At 44.8% G+C, this 9,686-nt stretch overlaps 1 long non-coding RNA gene across 1 annotated transcript; it reads left to right on the forward strand.

Moving 5' to 3' along the window:
* The first annotated feature begins 1,717 nt into the window (after positions 1-1,717).
* On the forward strand, positions 1,718-8,116 carry LOC139356745 (uncharacterized). Its single transcript, XR_011609121.1, has 3 exons — positions 1,718-1,849; positions 3,723-3,823; positions 8,005-8,116. It is a non-coding gene; the product is annotated as an uncharacterized lncRNA (long non-coding RNA).
* Positions 8,117-9,686: the final 1,570 nt, after the last annotated feature.

A 9,686-nucleotide genomic window follows, 5' to 3' on the forward strand; every position in this document is an offset into this window, starting at 1 on the left:
GCAGACCAGACAAGATGCACTATAGGTATTCAGCCAGCCATCTGGCATCCATGGACAACAGACATCAAGTTAATGCATGAGTGGACACCCTGCCTGCCAATGGGCACTAGGCCATGACCACCAGTTGGGTACAATCAGCCTGCCAAGGTGAAGGGCATCCCACAGCTTTGTGCCTATCAGCTTCCCTGCCACAAACTGAATGGAACTCAGAACTTGAGAGACCTCCTGCCATAGAGAAATAGACTCAGTTCCTCATTGAAAACAACAGGGGAAAGAGAGGCAGGGAAAGGAGGTAACGCTCTATTTTGCCTAAAAATAGTAGCGAAGTCTCTTCGTCCTATCCTTAGAAAAGAAAAGTCTGGAAATTGACCCTTCCCAACCCAGAACTGGAAGTTGGGAGTCAGTAGGAAAAAATGGAATATGATTTTATCCTAATGAGTGAAAGCAAATGTGGCATGATGGAAAGAGCTGACTTGGAATAAAGACACCTGAATTCTGTCCCACATTAGCTGTATGACCTTGGGCAAGTCATTTCCTTTCTCTGGGCCTTGTTTAAAATGAGGACATTGGGCTAGATGATATCTAGAATATTGTCCTCCTCCAACATCTGCTGTTCAGTTCTGAGAAGTAATTTACTTTGCCTTGTTAAAGGTGACCAGTCTAGCACCCACAGAACCCCATGTGACCCCAGACATAAGCTGTCTGAGCTAAGGGAACTGAGTACTAAAGCAGTGGGGAAATGACAGTTCTGAGCTCCCAATGTCCCTTTCCCACTATCTGTTTCCCACCACTGGGGACCCACTATAGGGATTTGAATATCAGAGATGCAGATCTCCTAATCTTTTGCAGAGTGAGAAGGCTGGAGGCTCCAGTCAGCCTTGTAACCAAAACAATCTAAAACTACTATTTCAAGAAGAAAGTGATGCTCATCTGGGTAATATTCATCATATTAATATGTATCAAAGCCAGGCACAGTGGTTCATAACTGTAATCCCAGCACTTTGGAAGGCCAAGACAAGAGGATTGCTTGAGGTCGGGAATTTGAGACCAGCCTGGGCAACATAGCAAGAGCCCTGTCTCTACAAAAAGTAAAATTAGGCCGAGCGCGGTGGCTCACACATGTAATCCCAGCACTTTGGGAGGCCAAGACGAATGGATCACCTGAGGTCAGGAGTTCAAAGCCAGCCTGACCAACATGGTGAAACCCCGTCTCTACTTTAAAAAAAAAAAAAAAAAATCCACAAGTTAGCCAGGCATGGTGGCAGGTGCCTGTAATCTCAGCTACCCTGGAGGCTGAGGCAGGAGAATGGCTTGAACCCGGGAGGTGGAGGTTACAGTGAGCCAAGATCATGCCATTGCACTCCAGCCTGGGAGACAAGAGTGAAACTCCATCTCAAAAAAAATAAAATAAAATAAAATAAAATTAGCCAGGTACAGTGGTACATGCCTGTAGTCCCACCTACTCAGGAGGCCTAAGTGAGAGGATGGTATGAGCCCAGGAGTTTGAGGTTGCAGTGAGCTATGATCAGGCCACTGCACTTCAGCCTGAGTAATAGAGTAAGATCCTACCTTTAAGTATATGTAGATAAATTTTGGGTCTAAAGCCAATCTGTCTCTGATCTCTGCTCCACTGCCCACCCAACCCCACCACCAGCAGCAGCAGCAGCTGCTGCCCTTCCTCACTAGTCTCTTCCTGCCCCTTTATATTCACAGTGGGCTGACTGTTAGTTCTTCCTGCCTGTGCAGTTTTCACCTGGTCCCCAGTAAAGGACCTGTCCCTGAATTTATCCTGTGAAGAGAGGAATGCCTTTACTTTCCTTCCAGACATTGATTCACTTCCTTTGCCCAGGTGAGTTTCCATAGGATATTGGAAACATTCCATTTACCAGAGCTTTCATACACGCTCAGTCTGAAGAAAATATTCAACTTAACTACTGACAACAGAGAATTTGGGGAGATTCCAGTATGACAAGTAACAATACTCATCTGAGACCTGAGTTCTACCACTTCTCCTCACCTCCACCCTGAGAAATCTTAAATGCCCTCAGGGAGGAAAAGCTAGTCAGACTAATTAATATGTTGTTTTCTCTCACTGAGTTAACCTATGCTGAATTTCAAAGAGAATATCATTTCACATCTCATGTATCAGATGTTGTAGTATGCTCTAATCACCTAGGTTAGGGGTGGGAGAGTAGTTGATAACAATAACTTGAGGTAAAATAAGTATAAGTCATGAATCTTACTTTCAAGAAATTTATAGTATATGTTATCTATACATAAGAAGTTACCCCCAGAATGTAGTCACTTGAAATAACAATAAACATTTATTCTCTCTCTCAGTTTCTGTGGGTCAGGAATTCAAGGGCAGTTTAGCGAAGCCGTTCTGCCTTGATATCGCTCTTGAAGCTGTAGTCAAGATGTCAGCTAGGGCTGTAGTTATCTGAAAGCTTGACTGGGGTTGACCACTCTGTACTGCAAGCAGGTTCACACACATGGATGGCAAGTTGGTGCTGGCTTTTGGTGGAAGGCCTCAGTTTCTCTCCACATTGGCCTCTCCATAGGGCTGCTTGCTGGCTGCTTGGTGGCTGGCAAGAGATCCGAGAGAGACCATGGTGGAAACTGCAATGTCTCTTATGATTTCGTGTTAAATGTTACACATGTCACTTCCACAGTATTGTGTTGGTTACATGGGCCAGCCGTCATTCAGCATAGGAAGGGAAAACAGAAAGGGCAAGAATACCAAGAGAGGAAGGTCAATGAGGCCATCTTGGAGGCTACCACATAATCTATCTGGGATTTCAAAGTTATGCTAAAAAGCAATGCTAAATAGAAGAGCTACTATGTTTATAAACCTAGAACTTTGAATATGCTCATGATAGAATAAATTTCATAGTTTTTCACAAAATGCCATTGAATAAGTGACTTCAGTAAACTCTATTTTCATTGAAACTTGGTTTTTATTTTGCGCTCCTTGAAAACATTCTTCAGAGTAGGCTAAGGGATTTAATGAATTATATGGTTATCTTAATTTTCATTCAAAGGATATCAGCCATGCTGCTACAACAAAGAAACCCACAAATATAGTGAGCCTCTTACTTCAAATAAAGTACTAGTACAGAGATATATGGAGTAGATGGTCTTTGATAGAAAAGGCTTGCATCTCTGGGTCCATGGTGGCTGCTTAATGTGTCACCATGTCATAGCAAGCAGAAGGATGAAAGAGTGAGAGAGCAACTACCTTTCCTTTTTAAAGACATGACCCAGAAGTTACACACATTGCTTCACTCACATTCCATTGACCAGAACATAGTTATGGGACCACCTCTAATTGCAAGAGAGGCTGGACAGTGTAGTATCTAGCTGGCAGCCATGCACCCTGCTAAGATTTACTGTGTGGAGAGCAGGGTAGCAGAGTCATGCTATTAAAAGGAAGAAGAGACAGGACCATGAGAATTAGTGGTCTCTGCCACACTTACAAAATATAAGTTGTGGGGACAGGTCAGGTGACAAAAGTTAACAAGTAATTGGACCACATCTCTGGATCCAATTCAGTAATTAGATGCACATTAAAAACATGATAGTAAGAAATGCTATCTTGCTAGAAGACCACCTTGTAAAAAACAATGTCATACAATTCAGAAATTAGTTTTGTAATGTTGCTGTGTTATGTTTACCATTGCTTTAAAAATAGGCTCAACTTATTCAAATATTTGTTTATCCAGGTAATGTGCTTGGCAGTGGAAAAACAGAAGTAAACAGGATCCTTACCTCACAGAACTTAAGTCTAAAAGGAGAGACAAACAGGAAGATACAATATAGTGGGGTAGGTGCTGTGACTAGTGAAATCAGGAGTACTGGGTGGGGGATTAATGAAGGCTTCTTGGAGGAATTAGTGTTTGTGCTGGGACTTGATCTATAAAATACATTACATTCAATCCCAGCTACTCAGGAGGCTGAGGCACGAGAATCACTTGAACCCCAGGAGGTGGAGGTTGCAGTGAGCCAAGATCACACCACTGCACTCCAGCCTGGGCGACAGAGTGAGACTCCATCTCAAAAAAAAAAAAAACAAAAAAACAGTATTACAGAGAGCACATCAGAGTTTAAATAGATTTCAGATTTATCAAACAGACTGAATGAGGCTTTAATATTTACAACCAAGTACTGTAACCATACATATAGCATATTAGTTTCATTATCCCAACAAATCTATGAGAAAGATATTACTACCATTTTACAGATTAAGATATTGAGACCCAAGGAGATTAAGTAACTTGCCAAGGTTACATATCTATTAAGTAAGGAAGGCAACATTCAAACTCAAGTCTTTTCAGATGACTTCCCTGTGCAAAATAAAAGCACATTAACAAAAAGCAAACATTATCATTAAAAATTCTGGCCAGGCGCAGTGGCTCATGTCTGTAATCCCAGCACTTTGGGAGGCTGACCCAGGCAGATCACAAGGTCAGGAGTTCGAGACCAACCTGACCAACATGGTGGAACCCCGTCTCTACTAAAAATACAAAAATTAGCTGGGGGTGGTGGCGCATGCCTGTAATCCCAGCTACTCAGGAGACTGAGGCAGAAGAATCGCTTGAACCTGGCAGGCAGTGGTTGCAGTGAGCCAAGATCACGCCATTGCACTCCAGCCTGGACAACACAGCAAGACTCAGTCTAAAAAAAAAAAAAATTCTATGGAATATGCTTTCATAAAATATTTAGAGTTGCTTCTATCATAGGTGCATCCAAATGTATTCAATTTCTAAATTATCCAAGGACTTCATTAATACCCTGGATAATTAAGTGCTAGACCATGTACTCCAGACTATAAGCCTAGGACTTCAGAAGAGTGGCACATTGCCGAGATTTAGAATGAGCTGGGGAAGGCCGGGCTCAGTGGCTCACGCCTGTCATCCCAGCACTTTGGAAGGCCAAGGCAGGCAGATCACTTGAGGTCAGGAGTTCAAGACCAGCCTGGCCAACATGGTAAAACCCCGTCTCTACTGAAAATATAAAAATTGGCCAGACCTGGTGGTGGGCGCCTGTAATCCCAGCTATTCAGGAGGCTGAGGCAGGAGAATCACTAGGAGGCGGAGGTTGCAGTGAGCCAAGATCATGCCACTGCACTCCAGACTGGGTAACAGAGCAAGACTTCATCTCAAATAAATAAATAAATATTTTAAAATAAAATAAAGAATGAGATGGGGAAGCTTATGCAGGGCTTGCTTGGATGGGCCTTGATGACCAATACAGAGGACAATGCATTCCAGACACTGAAATCACAGGCGCAAAGCTGAAGACAAAATGGGCACATTAGTGAGACAGTGCTGAGACACTGAGACCCAAATGACTAAAGTAGAAGGTGTATTTGAAAGAAGCTTTCTGGTTCTCCCCAGTACAGGTCAGGAGAATGGAGAGATTGGAGACCTCAGGGTCAGTTTACCCCCATTTAAGTGGCCATGGTAGCTGTGACCTACCCTCACTTTTCTAGGAAAAAATATATCCCAGCATTCCCAACATCTTCTCTCTTCAGTGTAATCATATTGTCACCTTGAATATCAAAAGACATATATTATTTTCCTAATGCTGGTCCAGGGCTGTACCAATTGACAGACACAATCTTTGCTTTATTCAAGTTTCCAGTCTGATAGGATACAGACAATTCAGAAAACAAAATGGGACAAACTTAGCCCAAAATTAAAGCCTCATGATTCCCTTAAGATGTCAAAGTGCTTACAGCTGTACCATGTAGGGGCCATAACAAATGCTACATTTAAGAGGACACTAGGCATGGGTGGGGTGGTCCCAGGCTTGATAAGGTTACTTATGCCCCCAAATCCTTGTGGTCAACCCAGAACAGTTGCCTGGAAAAGGACTGATGGACAGGACACCTTTCCTCCAAAGGAATCCTGCCTCTCCTATATGCCCCGAAATGAGTATGAGTGGGAAGCTAACCAGAGGGAAAAATAGGAGGTGCTGTTAGGGTCAGACAGGATCCAGCAGCCTGGACCCAAGCGCGCGGAAAAGGCCATTGTCTGAGTGGCTTTCTGGACTTCCTGCCCTCAAACACCTACCCCGCCCAACATGCACACTCAATCTCTTGCCTCCTGTTCTGCCATCACTGTGATTAGGAGGCACTACCCACCAAGAGGACGACAGACCACTGAGGTTCTCCTAAAGTGAGAAGGGAAATCACCCAGACCCATCCCCAGTGGGGAAGGGCAAAAAGATAACACAGAGCAGGCCTTTAAGATTACTAGAGAAAAGTGTTTCCAGATCTTAACGAAGATCAGGATCCTCCTTATCTCTCAACCCTCACTCATTTCTCCTAGTTCTACTTATCCAGAAGACGTAGAGTTTTCTGGCACAAGTGAGCAACAGCTGGATGGGGGCGGGGGTGTGTCTGTGTAGGTGTCTGTGCCTCTAGGCATGTCCCAGTGGTTTTTATGTGTGGGAGAGAAGTCAGCAAACAGGGTGTGGTTGTGGGTGTGTCTCGCGTGGCATGAGGCATCTACAGAGCAGTTCTGTTGAAATCCCTGGGCTCCCTGCTCTACCAGCCCTGGCTTTGAGTCCATTTCATGACCCTGATGAGACCAGATTCCCAGCTGATGACGCCCATTCCCAATCACCAGCTTCCAGCTCTTTGGCCCCTCCCCCATCCACGCGCTCACTCCTCTGGCAGGCTAGCTGGGCTTTTGGCTGGGAACTGAGCTCAAAGCGGAAACAGGCAGTTGGGAGGTGTGATTTATGTCTCTGACTTCACCCCAGGCTGGAGCCCAAACACTTGGACCCTCCCCGCAAGTACCCGTCTGGCAAATTCTCTCCTCCCTCTCAAAATCTCAGACTCTTCTAGCTGGTCAGAGGTCTTCCAGGCAACCCCATCCTCACTACCATCCCCCCTCTCCACTAACACTACCACTCACACCTGTAGCTCCTGCTGATTACAGTGATAGAAGAATTAACTTCACTATTACCCACAGGAGGCAGGATTCTATCAGCCCCAAACAATAGGTAAATCCCTCCATATATCTAATTTCCTTCTCTCCTGCTGTTGACCAGTAGTTGGTAGAAACAAAGGGGAGCTAACTCACTCAGAATTCTACCTCTGGCCTCTCAAGCTCTCTTTGCAGATTTAAGGTAATCCTCAATCCTGTGATTGTTTCTATGTCTAGAGACTTCTTATAAACATTCTCAAAGACATCAGAGTGCCATTTTCTTGCTCCTGATCAGTAACTTGATGCATATCTTTATCTGCCATTTGTCAAGAGCTGGAAAGCACTCTCCCACCCCCCACAATCGGGAAGCCTAGAGTCAGAAAATACCTTGCTAGGAAGTGAGAGCCCTCTAACTCCTTCCAGGGGCTCCCACCTTTACCACTTAGAAAATCCTACTACAAATCTAGTTTCTTCTTTTCTCACTTTTAAAGATTCCTCATCAATCAAATGCCCTTGTTAACTTTAGAGAATAGTTGAGGAGGATTAAATGAGGAAATCAATTTGAAAGATACAAAATGCTGCTTCATAGGATTATTTTGAGGTTAAATGAGGTCACATATGTAAAATGCTTAGATCTATACGTGGTACTGGATAACTATTAGCTGTTTTCTCCTGTAATATCTCAAAAATTGGGGAGGGAACTGGGAGTTTGCCCTTCCTAGGCATCTAGAGCCCATGGGCTTATTATAACCTTGTTGGATGGGAAGCTCAGATTCCTAGGTTTTAGTTTCTGAAAGTACATGGTTGCATGAATGAATGAATCCATGCTCCATTCAGTTTTCTGGGGTCTGGCCTCTCCTTCCCTGGCTTCCTTCCCATCACCCCCTACAGAGCCTTTCCCCTAGATCACTGAGCTCATCCTGGTTACCAATTATTTGTTTATTCCTAGCCCCCACACAAGGACTCCAGCCCCAACCCTGGTTTTCCCCGGAGTTCCTGTATGAGAATCTGAATGTGTTGGGGTAAGATGGAACCTCAAGGCTCACCTAGCCCAATTTCTTTGATTTAGGAAAGACAAAATTGAAAGCCAAAGAAGGGCAGACTTGCTCAAGTTGGAACTTCCAAGTCAAGTACCTGGATTCAGCCCAGGGAGTCCCTGTGTGCTTTCAAGGGAAAAAGAATTCTCATCCCCTTCTTCATTTCTCTCTCTCAGTGAGTAGAATAAGTCACTATTTTTAACTACCTAAAACATGAGCAAAAGCTGGAGAAAGGCTCAAGTAAGTCCCTCCACATACAAGCTTACTGGCTTCTTCCTTATTTTCCCGGGTCTTCTCTAATCCTTATATCTGCCCTTTCTTGCATTCTTCCCTTCCTCCACCTCCAGTCACACTTAGATGGCTTCTGTGCTAACGTGTATGTCATTTGCACATCAACAATAGATCAATAGATTTGGGGGGTTTTTTGTGTTTGTTTTTTTGTTTTGTTTTGTTTTTTTGAGACGGAGTCTCACTCTGTCTCCCAGGCTGGAGTGCAGTGGCACAATCTCAGCTCACTGCAAGCTCCGCGTCCCGGGTTTACGCCATTCTCCTGCCTCAGCCTCCCGAGTAGCTGGGACTACAGGCGCCCGCCGCCACACCCAGCTAATTTTTTGTATTTTAGTAGAGACGAGGTTTCACCATGTTGCCCAGGCTGGTCTCAAACTCCTGAACTCAGGCAATCCACCCGCCTTGGCCTCCCAAAGTGCTGGGATTACAGGTGTGAGCCACCGCGCCTGGCCTAGATTTGTTTTTAAAAAGTGAATTTGTTGCTGAGCACAGTGGCTCATTCCTGTAATCCCAACACTTTAGGAGGCCAAGGCAGGAGGATCACTTGAGCCGAGGAGTTCGAGACCAGCCTAGGCAAACATAGTGAGACCCTGTTCCTACAAACAAACAAAGAATTAGTTTAAAAAGGAAAAGAAGAATGGGTCAATGGCTTTCTTTGAAAGTGTTTAGTCTGAATCCAACACCTAGGTCCAAAGTGGGGTACACTTGACCAGCAGCTTCTGTGAGCATGACCACCCCATAAGCCTCATAAAGGCATTCCTTTTGCCTTTGCCAGTGAGTCTCTAGCATTCCAAAGATAAACCTAGTGGACTGGTCTTTCCTAAAGTAAAGCCAGATTGCTTGGGTTTGAATCCCAGCTTTTCTGCTTACCTTGGGCAAGTTTGTGCCTCAGTTTCCTCATTTTATGGAATAGGTCAATAGTACCTCCCTGATAGAGGGGCAGTGCCAATTAAACAAGTTAATACATACAAGCTCTTAGAATGCATACTATGTAGCATAAAGCATAAGCTATTATTATTATAGGAGAGACAATAACTCCAGGAAGCTGTGCCTCCACCTCCACCCCCCATACATACTTGAGCCATGTGGCATGGTTCCTCTCTCTTCCTGGGATCTCATTACCCTTCTCCAAACCTGCCCATCTGGCCCCTGTACAGTCTTACCCTTAGCCAACCCCCAGCTCTACCCCTGGGGCCCAAACCTGGGTGTAGGGGAGGGAAGAAGAAAGAAAAAACGTGGCCATTTTAGGGCAGAAGAGCTGTTAGAGGGGAGAAGGGGTGGGGGCAACAGGGAAGTGGACCCAGAGTTGGGAAGCTCCTTATTGGGAAAGGCCCCCGTCTGATTCTGGGAGACAGAGGCCAGGCCTGGGCACTCAGCCAAGTCCAAAGAGCAGGCCCCAGGCCCTAGTCCTGGCCCCCAAAGCCAG

This window comes from Macaca nemestrina, chromosome 10 (assembly GCF_043159975.1).
Source record: "Macaca nemestrina isolate mMacNem1 chromosome 10, mMacNem.hap1, whole genome shotgun sequence".
NCBI classification, from domain to species: Eukaryota; Metazoa; Chordata; class Mammalia; order Primates; family Cercopithecidae; genus Macaca; species Macaca nemestrina.